Source organism: Tenrec ecaudatus, chromosome 1, assembly GCF_050624435.1.
Source record: "Tenrec ecaudatus isolate mTenEca1 chromosome 1, mTenEca1.hap1, whole genome shotgun sequence".
Taxonomy (NCBI): domain Eukaryota; kingdom Metazoa; phylum Chordata; class Mammalia; order Afrosoricida; family Tenrecidae; genus Tenrec; species Tenrec ecaudatus.
The window spans coordinates 79,520,424-79,542,850 of record NC_134530.1 but is presented as its reverse complement, the minus strand read 5'-3'; the positions used below and the strand labels follow the sequence as shown (position 1 = coordinate 79,542,850).

General features: G+C 49.5%; 1 pseudogene; it reads left to right on the top strand.

The window, feature by feature from the left end:
• Positions 1-16,201: 16,201 nt before the first annotated feature.
• LOC142427946 (short coiled-coil protein pseudogene) lies at positions 16,202-17,752 on the top strand (annotated as a pseudogene).
• The last annotated feature ends 4,675 nt before the right edge of the window (positions 17,753-22,427 follow it).

The window sequence follows — 22,427 nt, the reverse complement described above, 5'->3', positions numbered from 1 at the left end:
GTAATTCCTCTCGGTTACATTGCCCTTGAACAAGCCCTACCAGGCCTCTTACACCCTCCTCGCCACTGATTTTGGATCACTTGTTGTACCCTTGTCCCTGGGTTTGTTAACACCACTTCCTTTCCCCCCCACCTATCCCCTCTCCCATGCCCTACTCCCCCCCCCCCCCCAACCATCAGTTCTGTTGTTTTGCCTCCAGATTGTTTATCTCTCCTATCTTATCTAGATAGATCTGCAGAGATAATACTATGCATACAAACAAGACACAACAAAACAAAAACACCGATTAAAAAATTTTTTTAAGCCTGTAAATAGTTCAAGGTTGGTTTGTTGACCTTTAGGAGTGTTTTCTGGTTGAATCTGATGGGGTGCACACCCTGGCCCCAAAGTCTATTTTTGGTATGCCTTCAGGACTTCCTTGCTCTGCTCCCCTTGCTGTTCTGTTGCACGCCCTTAGTGTTTTGCCTCAGTGTGGTAGGGTCAGATCAGGCGTAATTCCCACACCAGTGTGTCTCCAGTGTTGTCCCCTGTAAGGCTATGGGTCAGTGAGGGATGTTGTGTCTAATAGTGGGGCCGGCCATGTGGTCCTCTCTGTGCATTGGCTGCTCTGAGCAGGGACATCGTTCTCAAAGCTTGGTGGGCCAGGGTGTGCTCCTCTCTCTCTTCCTCCCCCTTCATTTGTTCCTGTGTGCTGCTCCCCTGTGCTCTGATCAGACATATCCCTCTCCGTGAGCTGTAACTTCAGTGCTGTCCTCTAAGTAAATTCTTCTTGGTGGAGGGGAGGCTGTTGATGTAGTTGAGATTGGGGCTGGCTCCTCAGACCTCTCTAGGGGTAGTTGGTCTTATCGGGCTTTGGTTTTGTCATAAGATGGCTGCCAAAGTCAACTTGAGTCATGCATATGCCATGGACGTGCACATGGATTCTGGGTTCTTACTGAACTCTAGCCCCAATCCACGAAGAGTTAGTTCGGATAGCAGGGACCTGTTGGATACTCACCTTCATGAAATGATCTCTGCAATTAGAATAGTGTCTGGGTCTTTAAGGCTTGTATTCAAACAGCAGCCATATAAGCAAGGAGTCAACTCAGTCCACGTGGAAGAAGCACACCAGCTTGTGTGATCCAAAGATGACAAGAACAAAAATCAAATATGATGAAGGGAAAAATATCAGAGCTAAATGTGGCGGACAGTGGGAGCCCCAAACTCATCTACAGAGGAACTGGTCAGATGAAACCACTGGCATGCCCCCTCTAGCTACAGGCAAGGGTCTTGAACAGCCTTACTATCAGACAGAGACCACTGGAATCTTGATTAGGCTGGATCAAGTTTGATACTTGGTCAGTTGACCTCCCTACTTACCCAGCCTGAATTTGTTCTAGGTGCAAGTATCTCTTGTGCGTTTCATGACAAAAATTTCTTCCTGGACTTTTAAAAGATTGATGGTGGTCTTTTCTTTCTTACTCATTATTTGTATGTTTATCTTTATTTATTTTTTTTGTTTGTTTGTTTTCTTGTATGTTTATCTTTATATTAATATTATTTTACCCTTACCACGTTATTTTGATTTTGTTTCCTATTGATGCTGTTGGGCTTCCCAGTTTGTGAAGCACTGCAGGGGTGGGTGCGGAGAGGTAGAACTGATGTGAGGGTTTCTAGGGGATGCAGGGGTGGGGTTGGGAGCTAGGGCTGGGGCGGGGACTTGGTGAGTAAGCAGAGAAGGTGGGAAGAGCACTAGAAATGACTGATTACACAACTCATCTTCAAGGCAAGTTAATTATGCGGAGGGGGCATGTTCTAAAACTGATTGTGGTGATAATTGTACAGTTCTTACTGATATGATTGAACAACAGAGCTGTTGAATCATATGATATGTGGATTACGTGCCAAGAAAACTAAAAACAAGAAGAAGTCTGGTTTCAAAGGCGGTTGTCCCGTGATGTCAGTGGTGTAGCGTGTTGGCCACTCTTATTCTCGAGCTGAGCGGAACGTGCTCGACTTTGGGTTTCAGAGGGGAATGAAACAAGTGGACTTTGGGGGGGCGTGTGTGGCAGTGAAAGCCTTCTTTGTTGGGACCTGCACACCCGGCTGTCTGGGGCACACTTGCTTGCTTCAGCCCCATCACAGTCCTCAGCGGTGATGTCTGTTGGTTCCCTGTCATCCCCACTCCTTTTCTTTGAGAACCAGAATGAAGTTGTGCTTCAAATACCAAAAACAGAATCAAAGATTTCATCTCAGATACCCGAGGTGTAGCTCTGCTCTGCCCTATCGGTCCCTATGGTCAGAATCGGCCCCGCAGCCGTGGGCTTCTGTTTGATGGTTTGGAGGTCAGTGGGAACGATGGGCAATGACTGCCCTCACTCATCTGTTGCCGTCGCAAGATAAATGGGAAAACGAAACCACAAACCCCACTGCCATTGGGTTGACTTTGACCTACTATAGTGACCTATAGAACAAGGTAGATCTATAGTCATCGGTATTGGTGACCCTATAGAACTGCTCCATGGGGTTTCCCAGGCTGTTAATCTTTATAGAAGCAGACTGCCTCATCTTTCTACCGCAGAGATCCTGGCTGGAGGGTCCAATCTCCCAACCTTTGGGTTAGCAGCCAAATGCTTTAACCTCCGCACCACCAGGCCAAGCAATTTGTCAGGTATTGTTTAAGTGGATAAGCACCTTCTGTAAATGAGTTCCTCATGATGCCCATTGTGAACTGGGCTGCTAACCTCCGGGTCAGCAGTTCGAAACCACCAGTTGCTCCTAGGGAGAACGATGAAGCTTTCTACTCCTGTAAGGAATTACCACCTCAGAAACTCCCCAGGGCAGGTCTACTCCGTCCCACAGGGTCGCCTTGAGTCAGCGTCGATGCAATGGCAGCAAGTTCAGAGCTTCATCCTCCTAAGACGCTGTGAGGTGAGCCCCGGTGAGCCCCATTCACAGACCCAGACACAGCGGCTCTGAGAGCAGGCTTGGGGTGGCACTGACAGCTGGCTAACGTTAGCTGCTGGCTTCCCGTGCACTGTGCCAGGCTCATTCGTCTCTTGTAGCCAGCTGTATCGACTCTTCGTCCACGTATCTTACAGTCAATAGTTCAACCACGTCAAGAAGAGTTGTACAATCTTTACCAGAATCAATGTAAGAGCATATTCTTTCCCCCGTACTCATTGTTATTCATAGTTTTTCCCCATTTTGGCAAAAATATACATGACAAAACATTCGCCAGTTCAACAGCGTCTGCATGTGTAATTCCGTGCCACCAAGTGTATTCTTCGTGTTGTACAGCCATGGTTGAGCTCCCTCTCCAAGCTGCTCCAGCCACTACAAGGAACTCCGTGCCCCGGAGCAACATCTCAGCCTCCTCCTTCACCCATGGGAACGGAGGTCAGGTTTGGTTTCTTTCTTTCTTTCTTTCTTTTTTTGAGTCGTTTTCTTGATATAATATTCACATATCATACGCCTGCAGAGTTAAACTGCTTCTCAAAACAATGGTATACACATCATCACAATCAGCTCCAGTGGTCCTCCTCCTCCCTCCTGCATGCATAGCTTCTTCCCAATGCCCCTCACACTCCTCCCGCCCCATCCCCCCACCCCGATAAACCATCGCATCAGTGAGTGTCTCTGTGCACCCACTCCTGTGCTTCCTTAAGCCCCGAGACCTAACGGAAACAACAAAATCAAAATGAAACAGAAAGAAAACAACAACAGTAATAATATAAAGATACAAATAAAGAGTAAGGAAGAAAGAAAATCAACATTATTTTAAAAGCCAGAGAAGACATTTCTTTCTTGAAACAACCGAGACATATTTGCGCACAGGGCCAATTCAGGCTGGGTCAAAGGAGAGGTCCACTGAGCAAGGGTCATATTCTACCATGGCTTGAGAACACCCTCTGTCTGCCCGGAAAGCTGCTTGAGTCCCTTGCCTGGGACTGGAGGGGATCTGCAGACACCCCACAGATGGATGTGGGGTTCCCACCATGCGCCATAGCCTTCTACAGACTGGGGGTTCTCAAGTTAAGCTCTGATACTTTCCCTTCATCCTCCTTGGTTTTTTTCATTGTCGTCTCTGGATGGCACAGGCTGGCGGGCTTCTTCCGCGGGGACGTAGTTGAGCACTTTCTGGGTGCTGACTTGCTTAGGCCTCACCACCTACAGACAGAAACTCAGAGGGATTGGGTAACTCACCCCGAGCCATACCATGAAACATGTGCAGCCAGACTCCAACCTACAGGCCCTAACCAGCCGCAGGTCCTGGGGTTGCTTTGCTAAGAGACAGCTGTGGACCACAGAGTGACCTCTCAACCACCAAATCCCTGACTACCTGGAACCTTGGGATGTGACCTTATTTGGAAACAGAGCCTTCACAGATATGATGAATTAAGGTTCTAGAAATGAATCTCCCTGGGTTTAGGGGGCCCAGACCTGAGGACTGATGTCTCTGTGGGGGAAAGGAGAGGGAGATGAACACACAGAGAGATGCGCAGGGGAAAGAAGGCTATGACCGTGGAGACAGAGACTGGGATCCTTGGACCACGGCCAAGGAGCCCTGGGACCCCTCAGGAGCTGAGAGGCGAGGAAGCATTCTCCCCTAGAGCCTTCAGAGGCAGCGGGACTCTGCTCGTGGTCTCCAATAGGGGTGAACATGAGTTTCTGTGGTTTCGGGGCTCCACGTCTGTGCTAATTTGTTGTCGCAGCTCTAAGACACGACCTCGACCCTGGTTCCCTTGCAGAAATGGAAGCACCACAGCGGCCGCTCGGGCGCACTGAGCCCTTTGGCACGTAGGCGTTTCACCCACTCTCCTCAGGTCACCCCACTTGACAGGTGGGAAAGCAGAGGCTCAGTGAGGTGGTGGGATGTACTGAAGACCGCCCACTTGGTCAGTAGTGGAGAGGGAACTTGAATGCAGTCCCTTCCAGAGCGCGTCCATACGCCCACGTGGACTCTCCCAGACAGGTCCCCGGTTTGGGGGCCAAGAGGACAGGTAGGGGTCCTCTCCACACCTTTGGGTGCCAGACCCCGAAACAGCAGCCAGAATTAGAGGTGTAGGAAGACCTACCCAGCACGCCAGTGACACACAAACCCCAGTACTGCCGTAGAAGAAGGTCGAGGTGGGGGGACACAGTGCTGTCTGGAGGCGGGGAGGCAGAGGACGTGAAGGAAGGTAGCTAGGGGCCACAGCAGGCAGGGGTTAGAAGCCTTCTCCAGGTTCACCAAGTGGCTTCGTGCCAGGTGGGAGGGAGAGAGCAGAGGTACACAAGCCAAAGGCAACCCCACGGCCATCCTGCGCACTCCAGACGGGAGAGCTGCCTCCGTGAGCTCCCAGGGCTGTAACTGAAAGCCCATCTCCCTCCCTCGGAGCTGCTAGTGGTTCCGAACTGCTGACCTTGTGGATCACAGCCTGACGGGTAACCACTACGCCCAGGGCTCCCTCCTGCAGAGGTGACAGGCACCGTGAAAAGGTAGGGGCAGGGGCAGGGCCTGCTGCTCAGCAGCTTTCCCTGTGTCAGGACCGAGGAGGTCTTGGGCAGCATGGCAACTCTGGCTCCTCTCTCACCCCATCAAGCCTAGTCCCCCAGACTTCCCGAGCCTATGACTGTTGTCTAGGAAGACAACATGGATTGGCTGCTGAGGCGATAGTAAAACAAAGGAGAAGAGCTCACTGCCATCAGGCCATGCTGACTCTTAGCCACCCCTCTGGTGTCAGAGGCTGTGACTGTCTCCTGGAGTAGAAAGCCCGGTCTTTCTCCTATGGAGCTGCTCGTGGTTTTGAACCACGGACCATGCCGACCACAGCCCAACACGTAACCACTGCACCGCCAGGGCTCTTTTATGCTGACAATGTAACTGTTTACAGCTTTCTCCTGAGACACGGCTGGTGGTTTCGAACTGCTGACTTTGCAGGTACCAGCCCAACTTGTAACCAATTGCCCCAGTTTGACCAGGGTGAAGGGGCTTCCTATGATGTATGCTTTTCAGTTGGAAGACCAGGGAAGTCCTAGGCTAAGTGGGGCTAGTTGGTTACTCCAAGAATGAGTGTTAAAAACAAGGCAGGGCAGGGACAACTCCCAGGGGGCTCAGAGAAGGCCTCTGTCCCTCACCCCAGCGTGGGTCTGACTGGCACAGCCTCCCTGACAACCTCTTCTAGCTTGTGTGGTTGGTGACCTTCTCATTGGCCTTTGGTGACTCCATTCCTGGGTTCAGACCCTCATCCACTGGCCCGAGTGACAGTGTCGGGCTGTCTCCTAGGTACAGCCACCTCATATCCGTCAGAGGGCGTCACTGTGCCCCTGGAGCCTCTTCCCACTCCTGTGTCCCTATGCCACCTAACCCGTTGGTCACCCTAGCCAATACCTGGGTTCAGCTTCCATCCCTCCCACCCCGACATCTCCCACAGCCCCCATCCAGTCCTGGCTGTCCGTAAACTCCCCTCTCTCCAGCCGACCCCTCCCTCCCTCGGCCCTGGCACTACCACGCTCCGCTGCAGTGGCCCCACCGTCCACCCGCTGTCTCCCGGCTCGGCACGGCACTGAGTGCATCTAGACCACGGCTGGTCCTGGTTTACAGAAGAGTGAAAATGTCGCCCTGTTCTTGGCTCTAGCTTCTAGTCCCGGAGATTCCTGCCGGCAGCCTAGGGACACTCCCACCTACTCTGCCCTGGGCAATCTGGAAGGGTCTCCTGGGGTGCTTTGGGGGCTTTGTTGGGGCAGGTTGGCCAGGGCCAGCCAGGCTCCTCCTCTCATGCCCCTTCTGCCCAGGCTCCTCTGTGGAGGAGGGGAGCACCCACTCTTGTTCACGAGGCCTGTGTGACCACATCCCGACCCACCGGAGGGGCCCGTCTAGTACCCACTGTGCTGTGGACTTTCTCCTGTGTCCTATGGCATATGTGTGTGGTTATTATGATGCTGTGTGTGCTAGTTGTGATGATGTGTGTGATGGCCGTGATACTATTTTGATGTTGCATGTTTGGCTATGTGGTGTGCATGTGGGGGCTATGACCGTGTGGTGGTGTGATGGGGTGTGTGATGGCTGTGATGGTGTGTGTGATGGTGTGTATGTGTGATGGCTGTGATGATGTGTGTGTTGGCTGTGATGGTGTGTGTGATGGGGTGTATGTGTGATGGCTGTGATGATGTATGTGTTGGCTGTGATGGTGTGTGTGATGGGGTGTGTGTGTGTGATGGTGTGTGTGATGGGGTGTGTGTGTGTGATGGGGTGTGTGTGATGGTGTGTGTGATGAGGTGTGTGTGTGATGGCTGTGAAGGGGTGTGTGTGTGATGGCTGTGATGATGTGTGTGTCGGCTGTGATGGTGTGTGTGATGGGGTGTGTGATGGTGTGTGTGATGGGGTGTGTGTGTGATGGCTGTGGTGGTGTGTGTGATGGTGTGTGTGTGTGTGATGGCTGTGATGATGTGTGTGTTGGCTGTGATACTGTGTGATGGGGTGTGTGTGTTGGCTGTGATGGTGTGTGTGATGGGGTGTGTGATAGTGTGTGTGTGATGGTGTGTGTGTGATACTGTGTGTGATGAGGTGTGTGTGTGATGGCTGTGATGGTGTGTGTGTGATGGTGTGTGTGTGATACTGTGTGTGATGGGGTATGTGTGTGTTGGCTGTGATGGTGTGTGTGTGATACTGTGTGTGATACTGTGTGTGATGGGGTGTGTGTGTGTTGGCTGTGATGGGGTGTGTGATGGGGTGTGTGTGTGTTGGCTGTGATGGGGTGTGTGATGGGGTGTGTGTGTTGGCTGTGATGGTGTGTGTGATGGGGTGTGTGATAGTGTGTGTGTGATACTGTGTGTGATGAGGTGTGTATGTGATGGCTGTGATGGTGTGTGTGTGATGGTGTGTGTGTGATACTGTGTGTGATACTGTGTGTGATGGGGTGTGTGTGTGTTGGCTGTGATGGGGTGTGTGATGCGGTGTGTGTGTGTTGGCTGTGATGGGGTGTGTGATGGTGTGTGTGTGCGTGTGCACGTGTGGGAGTGGTGACAGAGTAGGGCTTTTAGGTCCTTCACCTCTGCTTCAACCGGAGCAGTTCCACTCGTGTATGTTCCACATCTTGGAGTTCCACTTGGGGTTTGCTTCCGAGGCTTTGAAAGGTTTGCCTTGACTGCTCGGAGCAGATTTCCTTGCTATCTTGTTCCTCCCCGTGCCTGCTGGTTTCTCACCTCCACGCTTTTCCCTGTCTTCCTCTGAGGAGTCCCACTGTCTGTAGAAATGTTGCCCTCACAAGTGCCCCTCCTCCAAGGAGCTTCCGGAGCTCCACGCAGGAAGGATGGCTCCCTCTTCTGCACACCGCCTTCCTAGCTCACCTCTCCCGTGGCCTGCCCCTCAGTGCTCTTGTCTTCCTCACCTGTCCTGGCCGAGAACCCACCCCCTGGCCCATCTCCACCAAGGCTTCCTGTCTGACTCGTGCTCTGACCCCACTCAGGTGGTGCACGACTTGCTACGGCCCTCACACGGTGTGCGGGACGGTGAGGGAGACAGCCACACAGAGGTGATGGCGCTCCGTGGGACCAGGAGCCTGGCGGCACCTTCCCCAGGAGGAGGAACACCAGACAGGCTTTCCTGAGAAAATAGTCCCTGAGCATAGTTTTGGTTTTCCAGTGTTGTTTTGTTTTTATCTTTTTATTGTGAATTGCACGAAGGTTTACAGAACAAGTCAGTTTTCCATTCGACAACTCACACACATTTTGTTTCGAGTCATTGGTCGCGGTTCCCACAAGGTAACTTCGCTCCTCCCACTTGCTCGCGTGTTTCCGGTTTCCATTCCCCTTCTTCTCTCACCTTCTGAACCCCTGTTCTGGGGGAAATGCTGCCCCTGATCGCAAATGCTGGTGATTCCAGGGCCTGCACCTCTCTAGTGGCTGTGTTCCCCTGCAGGCCTAGCTGTTGTTTGGCTAACAGTCAGAGGTGACTTCCATTCCAGATGTGAAGGGTGGCTGAGAGCCAGAGTCTGCAGTTCCCTGAGCATAGTTTTAGAGGGTGAGTATGAGCCTGGAGAAGAAGTGGGGGCAAAGTATCCCAGGCAGAGGAAATAGCAGGGTCAACACCTGGGACTAGTAGCGAGGATGATTGATTTGTATAAGGACTAAAGGAAGTTGAGAGATATGGGATGAAGGATCTGGGAGGCAAAAAGATGGGAGAATTCGGTGGGGAGCCAGGTTATAGAGGACACTGGGTGCCAAACTGTGGAGCCAGGACTCCCCGTAAAACAGTGGGGTAGGCATGGTCAGAGCCAGAACAGGGTACGGATGAAATCCTATTTACTTCCGAGCTCTAAGCTCTACCCATTCAAGTGGGTTGGAAACGATGAGAGGGCAGGTGGAAGACTGGCTGGGCCAGGGAAAGAGCCAGAACACTGACCGTGAGCCTGACAGAAGGGGGCCATCGTGTTGAGACTGCCTGCTGTCACTCCTTGTCGACAAGCTGACTGACTTCATGGGGATCCCACGTGTGCCGAGGAGGTTCACAAGGTTTCCAAGGCTCGTGTGACCTTTTAGAAGCAGATCACTTCCGGGTCAGATCTTTTTTAAAAAATCATTTTATTGGGGGCTCATACAACTCTTATCACAACCCCTACATACATCAATTGTATAAAGCATATTTGTACATTTGTTACCCTCAGGGTCAGAACTTTTAAGAAGAAATGTTCTATGAGGTTATGAACGCACACCGTATATTTCCAATTCATGGATTGAGGAGCCTCAGATCTGGAGGTCAGAAGGGTGGCAAAGGGCTTTATGGGCACAGGCACACGGTGGGTGACAAGTCTTGTGGAGCCAATGGCGGTGGCAGCATCTCCAGGGCTGGCACGGGTCTCTGCCACATGGCTTGCTTGGGTCTCAGCATGGCATGTTGCTTGTCGACAGGAAGGTGAAGTAGAGAGAGAGAGAGAGAGAGAGAGAGAGAGAGAGAGAGAGAGAGAGAGAGAGAGAGAGAGAGGCGCACCTGGGGGGGTGGGGCAAGAGAGGAAATTCCCAAGTCCTCATGAGAAGGCCACGCCCACAAGGAGGCATCACCAGGGTGTGACCTGACTGACAGGCTACACTCCACCCTTCCACTCACTCATCCAGTTGACAGGAAATTATGTAACCACCACAGTCCACCACTGAGGATAAACACTGAGACAGGGGCGGCTTCTGCTCTCAGGTCGCGTACTCTTTTAATTCAGTCTCCCTAGCAACGAAGTCCAGTCTGCCTAGTGCACACAAACTATATACCACCCCCGTTATATGAACACCTTAAAAACCACTCCCACAGAGGAGAGTCCGCGCCAGCTGGGGTCACGTTTTCAAGATGTGGGGAGAAGGCGAAGGCCGTTCAGTCACTGCCACACAGCACTGTGCTCAGGTCACCCCACATCAACAGACAAGCGAAACTTCCTGGAAAGTCAAGTCAAGACGGGGCGGGGGGTGGGGCATGCACAGGTCTCAACAAGAGGAATAGACTTCAGTTGGTGGGTGAATTGGGTGAGCGACCTCCCACTGGGAGCAAAGAACCACTTAGCAATACTTGCATAGGACCAGGGGAGAGTGCAGCCGGTACCGTGCTCCTCGTGGGACGCCTTAGACCTAGTTTCTATCTAGCCCTTGGGGACCCTGCCTGGGTGCGATAGACTAGTGGGATGTTAGACTCTCCTTTCAAGGTTCGAGCATCCTTCAGCAGCCACGCCAGAAGGGTTCTACTTGGAAACCCCACTGAGCAAAGTGGGCTTTCCCTTGAGCTCACGTGTAGTAGGCTTGAGGAACTGAACACTCCCTCGGGCGGAAGGCGGAGGTGCTCCAGCGGGAGAAGTAAAAGTGCCCCAAGCTTAGGACCTTGGTGGTCTCGGGTCACTTGTTTTGGGGTGCTCAAATGGTGACTCGGGTCTACCATATGTTTGCTATCTTCATGCTCTCCGTGCTTGCGTATGGCACGTAGTAGACTGGCAGGCACGGGTCGGCTTTTGTGAAGGGGTGTTAGTGAAAGCTGTTTTCTCGCACCAACCCCTCTTGTTCATCTGGATGAACAGTGTCCAGTCACTGAAGAGTTTAGTCTGTCCCAGTCAGCAATTTCTGAATTTCAGTCTGAAGTCGGCATATACTTGTATAATTTCCTTTTCTCAGCAATGTTTTAGATTCTATTCCATCGCTAAACTCATAGCACTATTAACAAACGTATGCTTCATGGGGATGATTTATAATGTTCCATATCATAAAATGATAATGATCTCTCTCAAGTGAACCAGAGACATATATGAACCATAGATAGATGAATCAATTTTGAGCTTGCACTTAATTGTAGCCCCGATGTCAGAACAATAGCCCTTATGACATGGCCCTGCTCGATGCCGGCCCTCATGAAGAGCTCACTGAAGACATGGGTGCTATAGCAACGCGTGATGAAGAAACCAGGTGATCCCTGACCATCAGAAAGAATCGTTTCTGGGGTCTTAAAGGCTTGTCTTCCAACCAGCAGCCCTTTAAGTGAGGCGACAACTAAGTCCACATGGAAGAGGCCAAGAAGGATACCAGGCTGTGTGATCCAAGGATTGTAAATAATCAAATCTAAAGAAGGTAACGGTAGCAGGCTGAAATAGTGAAGACCTGGTTTTCAGAAGGCTATGGGCGACAGTGCAAATCCAAACTCCATTTGCGGGGTCCACGTGTGGGTTCGAATCCCCTTGGCCTGGTCCAGGGACCAGAATAGCTTTGCCACCAGACAGAGCGCACTGTAAGGTCGATTATGGCTGAGGCCGTTTGGTTAAAATGTAACACCTTATCATTTGTGCCCCCTGGCCCTTTTTACATTCGATTGTTAATATTTTATGCCTTCTTTTCGATTGAAGTGTTTTTGTTTTGCCTCCTCATTGTTGTTGGTTGTTTGTTTGCTTCCTGTTCCTATTTTGTATGCTTTCTGTATATGATATCTAGAATAAGTAAATTGATAGCGACAGTGATTGCCTAGGGGCATTAGCAGGGAGGCTTGGGGGGGAAATGGGGAGCTAGTGTTCTGAAATTGACTGGGGTGATGACTGCACAACTCTTCTTAATGACTGAACAATTAAATTGTGTGATATGTGGCATATCAGAGGGGATAACCCCCCCCCCAAATGGATTTTTTCAAAGCTATGTATTTAAATTTTTTTTACAAAACATTATCATCTTCAAAGTACTCTCCATTACACTTACGACATTTGTCAAATCTGGGATTCCATTCTTGGAAACTGTGTTAGTGTGGATTGACTAGAGAAACAAATTCATAGACACTGATATGTGTATAAGAAAGCAGTTTATAAACAAGAGTAATTGAATATTGAGAAAACATCCCAGCCCAGTGTAGATCAAGTCCATAAATCTGATATTAGCCAATATGTCTAACACCAATCTGTAAATTCCTCATCAGACATGCAATGACACCGAATGCAGGAAGCTCACAGGCCAGTGGGTGGAAAGTCTGGTGGATCCAGTGGCAGTGTAAGCATCTCAGCACTGGCAGGGGTCTCCAAGTGCATCCTTCAGCTCCAGGGCTCTAGTGTAGCTCCATGTGTCTTGTCCCAGGAATGTCTCGTAGGGAGTGAGTGTGTGTCCCACCTCCTGAAAGCGTTATCTCCTTAGCATCTCCACATGAGGTCACGAAGCTACTACCTGACTGATGGGCTAAACTCCACCCCTTCACTCTGAAGTCTCAAATGACAACAGATTATGCAACTATCACAGAAACATTTTTCAAACTCATCTATTTGGATGGCTGAGAGCACCTCCTCATTTTTCCCCACCTCTTCTATATCCTCAAATCACTGTCCTTTCATGTCCCTCTTAACTCAAGGAACAAAAAGAAGTTGCACGGAGCAAGGTCAGGTGAGTAAGGTGTGTGGGCAAGAGACATGCTGTTTTTTGCCCCACACTGGCACACAGAGATGGCTGTGTGAGCAGGTGCATTGTCTTGGTGGCAAAACTGATCCCGTCTGTCACAGATCAGGCCTTTTTTTGGTCGCACACTGCTACACAATCTTTTCAGAACCTCTAAATCAGTGGTTCTCAACCTTCCTCAGACTACAACCCTTTCATACAGTTCCTCATGTTGTGGTGACCCCCAACCATAAAATTAATTTCATTGCTACTTCATAACTGTAATTTTTTTACTGTTATGAATCAGGCGACCCCTGTGAAAGGGTCATTCGACCCCCGAAGAGGTCATGACCCACAGGTTGAGAACCACTGCTCTAATAGAAAGCTTGATTGACAGTCTGACCTGGCGAACAAACTCCAAATGCACCATCCCCTTAAACCAAAAGACAAATGAGCATCGTCTTGATTTCACTTGAGCTTTTTGGGGAGAGGTGACGATGGCATCTCCCACTTGCTTGATTGATGCTTGTTTGGGGGGTCTTAAGAATAGCACCATGTCTCTTCACCACTTATGCCTGTCACCAGTAATGACCTTGGAGAAAAAAGTTTGGGGCACTTTGGAGCTGTTCTTTCACATCACGGCATGTTTCCTCTCGACACCCCTTTTCCTGGTCAGTCAGAACCCGAGGCACACATTTCACAGTGACTCTTCTCATGCCCAGTCTTCTGTTAAAATTCCCCGAACCGAGCTCCAAGAGAGTCCAGATCACTGCCCATCTCTTCAATGGTCCTCGGTCACTTCTCTGAGCATAGCTGCATGAATTTTGTGAATGTTTTTATCCTTTGGGGAGGTTGATGGGTGTCCCAGAACAAGACTTGTCATCAATTGACCTTTTTTTGAATTGAGAAAACCACTCGTACACTTGAGTTTTTCCCATAGCGCTGTCCTTGTAAGCTGTGTTCAACATCACAACGGTTTCTGCCGCATTGTTCCTGAGCAGGACAAAAAATTTCACAGCTGCACGCTGTTCTCTTAATTCGGCCATCACAAAAAAATTCACTGCGACCAGAGAGAACCTTCCCAGGTGACGCCACTGGGTGCACTAACTCAGAGCAAGTTTCAAGTTGCTTGATGCTTGCCTAGTGGGAAAAATGTGTACTATGAAAACTCTGCCCAGTAGAGCTTTTTTTCCCTCTTTTTTTGGGTGGGGTGGGGTAGTCCCTTGTATGCCAATAACACTTTAAAAAAAAAAACATTTTTTAAAGAAAAAAAGAAGAAGAGTTCATAGAAGCCTGGGACCTAGGAGGTGAAATCAGAAGGGTCGGCTGTTGGAAAAATAGACAGGATGAGTTTGTGGTGGCTCACGGTGCTGTTTACAGTCAAAGTAAGACGTGACCACCTTGAGTCTTTATTTGGAAATGTGGAGCAGACGGAGGAGACGTAGAAGGTGGAACCTGGGGTCAAGGGGGAGTAGGAGGTGGAGAATTGGAATCAGTGAGCCTCGCAGCTCTCTTACCAAGTTTGAAGAGGGAAAAAAGATTGGCCAGCAGGAGCAGCAGGTGGCAGGTTGAGGGAAGGTTATTACTATTATTTTAGTCGAGGGTCATTATCATTTTTTGCTGGCTCATTGTTTTTGTTTGCTTAGAATGAGAGCGAGAGGGAGAGTATAGTGTTCACTACTGATGGAAGGGAGAGAAGTGGAGGCCGAGTGGGGAGCTCCTGTCGCTGATGAGAGGTGGTGGGGGCTGAGGTGGGTGGAAGAGTGGGCTCTGGTCACAGAGTGCGCTCAGTTTCTGAGAACCTGTGGGCGTAGCCACATGTCAGGTAGGCAGGAAGTTGAGGGGTTTTCTAGCAGGTGCCTTCACTTGTCAGTGGCCTGGGAAGGAGCAAGGACATGGTGGTGGGGTGGTGGGCTGAGCCGGAGGCTTTAAGGATGTTGAGAGGGCCGCAGGAAGAGGGAGCTGACAGGCAGAGCAGGGCGGAGGGCACCCAGGAAGGCTGGAGAGTAGGCCTCTGCAAAGGAGTGCTTCGGCGGGGCGGCAGTGACCCTCAGGGCAGTGACCCTCATGGCTGCCCTCTTCCAGGGCTCAGGCCAGGCCTGGCACAAGCCGGGAAGTTCCATGCCAGTGAGTGTGGGGTGCAGGGATGGTACAAAATCAGAATCATGCCCAGAACCCTGGCAGGAGTGGAGTGAGGGCAAAACTGAATTCCTCCTCTGTCCAGCCTCAAAGTCGGAAGACACAGGATCTATCTGAGTGACTTTGTCATATGCCCCTCCTTCTCAAGTATTTGAGCAGCTGCTCTTGGGGTGGGGGGTGTCTCAGTAACTCTCCTGCACCCTTCACCATACGAACTGCACCCTCTCCAAACCCTGCCCACATGAGCCCTCACCTCAGTGCGCTGGTTCTGCAGAGAGGGTTACCCCCAGCCTAAGGAGGTACAGATGAGTGGTCTTGCTTTTAAGTGTCTGGAGGAAGTAGGTGGAACCCCGGTGGAGGAGTGGGTTGTGCGTTGGGCTGTGGACCACAAGGTCCGCTGTTTGAAACACCAGCCACTCCACGGGTGAAAGACGAGACTTTCTGCTCCTGTGAAGATCTACAGCCTTGAGAGGCAAAAGGAAAGCCCTGCTCTGTCCTGTGGCGTTGCTGTGAGTTACAAGGATGGTTTCGGTTTGGGTAAGTTGGTAGGTGGGGGCGGTGGGGGGCGGAGGAGAACTGGAAGTTTCCAGCTGCTCTGCCAGTGCAGTTTTCAAGACGTCGAAATTGTTTTCTTTCCCTCTAAAGTGGAGGTTTCTGGAAGCCCCAGCTCAGAAGGCAGGTGAGAAAAAGGGAGAGACCAGACCACTTAATGCCTGAGGATGGGCTCGTGAGCCCTCCACTCCATCTCCCTGCCAGCTGGCCCTGGTGTCCTGGATCTGCCACGCCATGTCCACTCTGGAGGGGGACGTTCCGAGGTGAGTCTGGGGACGCCAGGACATTGGATCTAGCTTGGCCGTGTCCTCGCTGGGCACTGGTGCGCGAGCAACTTCTCTAGGAAGGTTGCTGTTCTCTATGTGGATCCACTCTGCTGTCCCGTGGCCTGACTCTGTAGACTCTGACCTGTCCCTCGGAGAGGGAGGACCCCGTCAGACACACCCTGCCGTCCCTTAAAACAAAGGCCTGAAAAACCACGGGCAACAGATGCAGGTGACAATCCTGGGATCCTGAACTTAGAACAGAAGGATAAAGAATTGAATCAGGGGCCTGCGGGTGTCAGTAGGTCCTGGCATAGGCGCCCAGGTCGCCCTCCATCCCAACCCCTCTGGGTGTCTCAAACAGCAGACCCTTAATTCGTCTAGGATTCATCAAGGCCCAAATGTTTGTGCCCCAAATGATGCATGCTGACTTGGACGCAGGTGATGCTGAGAATCAGGTGGAACTGGAAAAAAAACACCCGATTTATTACGCAAGTGTTACAACTCCAACACACGCGTGAAGGTCTCTGCAGGGAGAGGCAGTTAAGGAAGAAAATCGGAAACTAAAATCAGAAGACCAAGTCTTGGGCCACAGATAGAAAAACCTCGTGTCAGCTTCTGGTGTCTTCCAAACAGCTGACACGGAAAGCCAAGGAAGCCTCGGTGCGTCGTGGAATTGCTGCTGGTGTGTGTGGTCTTTCCGTTCTGTTTTCTTTCAAACCTGGATAGGGTCAAAGAGTCACAGTGCCGCTGTTGTGGCTTCCCTGCGTCTGCGTGAAGGTACCGGCAGATCTAGGCAAGTTCAGCGAACTTAGAGCAGACAGACGTCGCTGAGTTTGTGTGCTTCGGGAGTCAATGGGAAAACGCAAATACACTGTAGAGACTTTAGAATTGCCTATCGTTTGGAAAACGAATGCGTCGTCAAATTTGCGTTTTCGATTTAGCACTGTCTTTTATTACATGTGTAGTAAAAAGATGATCCAAGAAAATAGTTACTACGTTGTAAAAAGGTGACCCAGTTCCTGTGCTGCGTGCACAGCTGTCTCTGTACCCTGCCCACCATCTCGTGCCTCCTTCCCATCGGCCTCTCCACTCCTATCTCTCTGCTCCTTGGGGCGCTTTCAGTTTGTTACAGTTAGTACTAAGATAGGATGGCTGTTTTTCTTTTTAATAAACAATAAAAATAAAGATCATTCCTTGAAAAAATAACTGAATCGGACCCTCGCTGGAAAGAGAAATGGAACAGACGCAGTGAATGAGAAGAACCACGGAGTGGGAGGCCGCCAGCCACCCAAGCGCATCTTCTGTCCATCGTGAGACAGAGCCACTGGCGTTCCTGAAGGAGGAGCGCAGGAAGGCAACTTCACGGCATCCCCAATTTAAACAGGAACTGAATGGACACATCCGGCGGGAATCAGGTGAGCAGAAGACAGTAGAGCTGGAAGGAAGGAGAGCAAAGGAAAGGGGGCAGGAGTGCGGGGGTGCTGGTGTCCACAGCGCACTGAGAGGACGTGTTGGCTTGAGTGGCAGGACCTGATGGTCAGGGCGGGTGGCACGCAAGGAGTATAGTCCGCCTGAGCAGACTACACGCAGCCCTCTTCCTTGGATGTGGGCCGTGCCGGCCTGATTGCTGACTAGCCAACAGCCACGGAGAGAACTTTGTTCAGTTCCCTGAGGAGGGCGATTTCCCCGTTTTCATGCCCCAAGCCCCCAAAAGCACCCCTCTTCCTACAGCCTTGGCAGCCTGGGACTACACTCTAGACCCCTCTTTTCACTCCCCAAAGTACCATCTACCACCCACCCTTGCCCACCCGCTGTCACACTTGCCTGGCCCTGCCCCCTGCCAGGACCCATGCCAGAGACCCTTTTGCTCTTCTGAGTGGCACGGGGCTGCTCTGGCGACCTCGTTCACCTGACCCCAACTCCTGCTTTGTCCCCTCACCACAGGCACAGGACTGCTCACCTGACCCTGTGCCCAACCTGGTGACCTACTGACCCACGCGGCATGGGACTGCCCTAATGATGCGGAGCCCACCTGACAACCAGCAAGGTGAGAGTGCTCTGGCTGACCCACGTGCTAACTACCGCCCCGCCCACCTGGCAATGGATGAGAAGAGGGCATGCTCCCACATCTGATCTTGCCCAATACTCTTACCGCCGCCGATCACCAACTGCCATCACCTGCTCTCGTGCCACTAGACCAATAACAGGCAGCAGCCAAGGCCTGCCCAGCATGCCCCCAACCATCCTGCATGCCTAGCCAGCAGAGACGGAGGCCCCCATGAGCAGCCATGACCTGCCCCACTGAAGGAAGAAGACAGGTGGGGAGCGCTCCTGCACTGCCTGGCTGGAGATCCGAGGCCAAGTGAAAAGTCACAATGAAATAAGCAAGCGTGTGATCAATCAACAAGTAAAGTCCTACAGTAATGCCTGGAGGCAACCATGCCAAATGACGGAAGGAAGTGAGGCAAGATGGAGCAAGCAAAGGAACAACCAAAAACCTTCCTGGTAGGAGGCCTGGTAGGGTGTGACCAAGGGTACTGTAACCGAGAGGAATCGCGGAAACGCAAATGAAGGCTGAGCATGACAGTGGGGCAAGAGGAAAGTAAAAGGAAATAGAAGAAAGAACTAGGAGGCAAAGGGCATTTATAGAGGTCTAAATACAGGCATGTTCATATGTAAATATATTTATATATGATGATGGGGAAATATATCTATGTGCCTTTATTTATAGGTTTAGTATCAAGGTAGCAGAAGGACATTGGGCCTCCACTCAAGTACTCCCTCAATGCAAGAATACTGTGTTCTATTAAACTGGCATTCCATGATGCTCACCTTCCCGACACGATCGCTGAAGACAAAGCAGGTGCATAAGCAAATGTGGTGAAGAAAGCTGATGGAGGCCGGCTATCAAAAGATATAGTGTCTGGGGTCTTAAAGGCTTGAAGGTAAATAAGCGGTCATCTAGCTCAGAAACAACAAAGTCCACATGGAAGAAGCACACCAGCCTGTGTGATTATGAGGTGTTGAAGGGATCGGGTATCAGGCATCGTCAGAACAAAAAATCATATCTTTGTGAATGAGGGGGAGTGCAGAGTGGACCCAAAACCCATCTGTAGGCAATTGGACATCCCCTTAAGAAAAGGTTGCAGGGAAGAGGTCCCGGGGAGGAGATGAGCCAGTCAGGGTGCAGGGTAGCAACACTGAAACATACAACTTTCCTCTAGTTCCTAAATGCTTCCCCCACCCCACCCCTACACACACTATCATGATCCCAATTCTACCTTACAAATCTGGCTAGACCAGGGGATGTACACTGGTACAGATAGGAACTGGAAACACGGGGAATCCAGGGTGGATGATCCCTTCAGGACCAGTGGTATGAGTGGTGATACTAGGAGGGTAGAGGGTGGGTGGGTGGAAAGGGGGAACCAGTTACAAGGATCTACATGTGACCTCCTCTGTGGATGAAGGGAGATATCAGACAGTGTAAGATATGACAAATTAATAATTTATAAATTATCAAGGGTTCATGAGGGAGGGGAGCAGGGAAGGAGGGGAAAATGAGGAGCTTAAGTGGAGAGCAAATGTTTTGAGAATGATGAGGGCAATGAATGTACAAATATGCTTTACACAGTTGATGTATGTATGGATTGTGATAAGAGTTGTATGAGTCCCTTATAAAATGATTTTTTAAAAGGACAACAACAACAAAACCTTCCTGAAGACCACAAATAACAACATCCAAGTCCAAAGGAGGACATGGTCTCAGAGCTTAATAAGTGGACGCCTGCCTTTCAGAAGGCTGCGGACGCCAGCGGAAGCCCCTCGCCCATTTGCAGGGAACCCCCTCCGACCACAGTCGAGGACTGTGAATAGCCTTCGCACCAGACAGAGCGCATTGCCAAGTCGATGTGGAATCTTCTCAGTTGGTCTCCCTTTTGACCCATTAAACAATTGTTCCAGTTTAAAAAAATGAAGGGGAAGTACACGTGGATCGAGCATCTGGTCAACCCCCTCCGACCAAGGTCAGGGTGTGAAAGCGGGCTGTGGCAGGTGCGGTCTGGTTAAAATTCAGCACCGTGCCATTTTCTCTCCGTTCCACTCACTGCATTTGTTCCAGTCTTTCATATGTTCTACTCTCCTCTCCATTGAGGCTGCGCTCTGCTTCACCTTATTATTGTTAGTGTGTAAGTTTTTCTGCTTCTTGTGGGCATGGCGGGGTGGGGCGGAGTGGGGGTAGGGCAGGGTTAGAAGTAAATGGGGAACTCATAACAGTGAGGACAAGAAAGAAGAAAACGTTCTAAATTGACTGTGGTGATGACTGCACAGCTCTTCTTCATGTGACTGGACTATTTAATTGTATAGTATGTGAGTTAAACGCCAGTAAAATTGTTAAAAAAACATAAAAGTTTTCTCTATCGTATACCTTACTTTTTAGTTGTTCAATTAAGGAGTAATGCCCATCTAAGAAATAAATAGTTGTTATTAAAAGCCAAAAAAACACCTTCCTACTGAAAATATGGTAATGGAACTACTCGATGAGGAATTTTTAATTTTTTTATATAGAATCCTCAAAGTGATCAAGGAAAACAGACAAAACACCGAAAAACAATACAACAAAATGGCTAAAATCTAGACAAATAGAAATCAGAGTAAAACAGCAACTAGAAGTTTAATAATAGAAGATTAATAATGACATGTCAGGGACAGATATCTGCAGGGACATAAAAGTAGGACTTGATGGAAGAAAGACTGTTCAGACTAGAGGCCATGCGTGGGACACGATCACAGGAAGAATCTACACCTCACTGGAGCTCCAGACCAGGAGACGGCAAGTGAGATCACAGAGCGCATCTTTGAAGGTTTGCTGGCGGAAAACTTCCCTAACAGGAAAGATGAGATTCCCATCCAAGTAGCTCAACAAATCACTAACAAGATAGACTCCGAAAGAAAGTCCCCAAGGCATATTATAAGCAAAGTTTTTAAAACCAAAGACCAAAACTAAAAATGAGACTAGTTCACGAGGAAAGAAAATCACGTAAAGGAGCACCAATGAACCCAAGTTCTGATTTCTTGGTAAAAATCATGGAGGCAAGGAGACAATGAGTGCGAAGATACACATAATTCTCTGCAAGGTAAGACTTGCCAGTCAAGAATCATGTAGCTATAAAAATCGTCTCCCAAATTCAAGAACAAAATCAGGCTGAGGTAGTCAGTTTATTGTGCCAACCTGGCCGATAAACACATGTGGGGTTAATTGAAGGGCGGAGGGATAAATGTGGGCTTGGGCAGCACTGGGGTGGGATGTTTTCTTGATGTGCACTTAACCTTTATATAAAACTCTCTCTCATACATATGAGTTTCTGTGGATTTGTTTCTCTAAAGTACCCAGACTAATACATAGGCCATTCCTAGACAAACAGACACGAAGGGAATTTGTGAACACGAGACCAATGCTGCGTGTTAAAAGGAGGCCTCAGAGAGCCAACCCCACCAGACAATCTGGGATTAAAATCACAGCAGCATCCACGGGACAGCCTAGATAAAGCACTCTCAAAAATAAAATAAACCTGCAGACGTAAAAAGAGGGAAGCAGAGCTGTCAATCTGTAGAGTATGACAACTTCAAAACAAAAAGGGAGAACTCATGGTGAAGTCAGAACTTCCATGAGAAGAAGTCAAGGAAATATTGATAAATAGCAAGCATTCTTAGACATAAGAAGATATCGGGAAATCACACAGCAACCACAAAGAAAACGAATAAACTCCTCACCAAAATAAAGAAGGAAAAGAAAAGACTCGACGACAAGCAATCAGCACAAATGAAGGAAATAAAAGGACAGACCACAGCAACAGAATCCAGCACAGAGAATGAATGTGAGCGAAGAAATCCACATTACATCCACAAGCATAACTGAATCTATATTGCTGATCATACCACATGATTTAAGTGCACCAGTCCAGAGACAAAGAGGGGCAGAATGGACATTTTTTTCCTTCGGTTTTATTTTTATTAAATACTTTTATTGGGGGCTCTTACATCTCTTCTCACAATCCATCCATCCATCCGTCCATCCGTCCGTCCGTCCGTCCGTCCATCCATCCATCCATCCATCCATTGTGTCAAGCACATTTGTACATTTGTTACCATCATCATTCTCAAAACATTTTCTTTCTACTTGAGCCCTTGATATCAGCTCCTCATTTCCCCCTCCCCCCACCATCCCTCATGAACCCTTGATAAGTTATAGATTATTATTTTTTTTCCCATTTGTGTCCATTTATTTTCTTCTAAGAGTGTTTTGTAGTTTTCCCTTGTATAACTCTTTTGGGTTTTTTTTTGGCATAATACTGTCTCTATTTTATTTTTTATTTTTGAAATAATTTTATTGGGGGCTCATACAATTCTTATCACAATCCATCCATACATACATTGTGTCAAGCACATTTGTGCATCTGTTGCCATCATCATTCTCAAAACATTTTCTTTCTACTTGAGCCCTTGGTATCAGTTCATTCTCCCCCTCCCTCTCCGCCACTCCCCTCAGGAACCCTTGATAACTTATAATTATTATTTTTTCATATCTTATACATTGTCCGATGTCTCCCTTCACGCACTTTTCTGTTGTCTGTCTCCCAG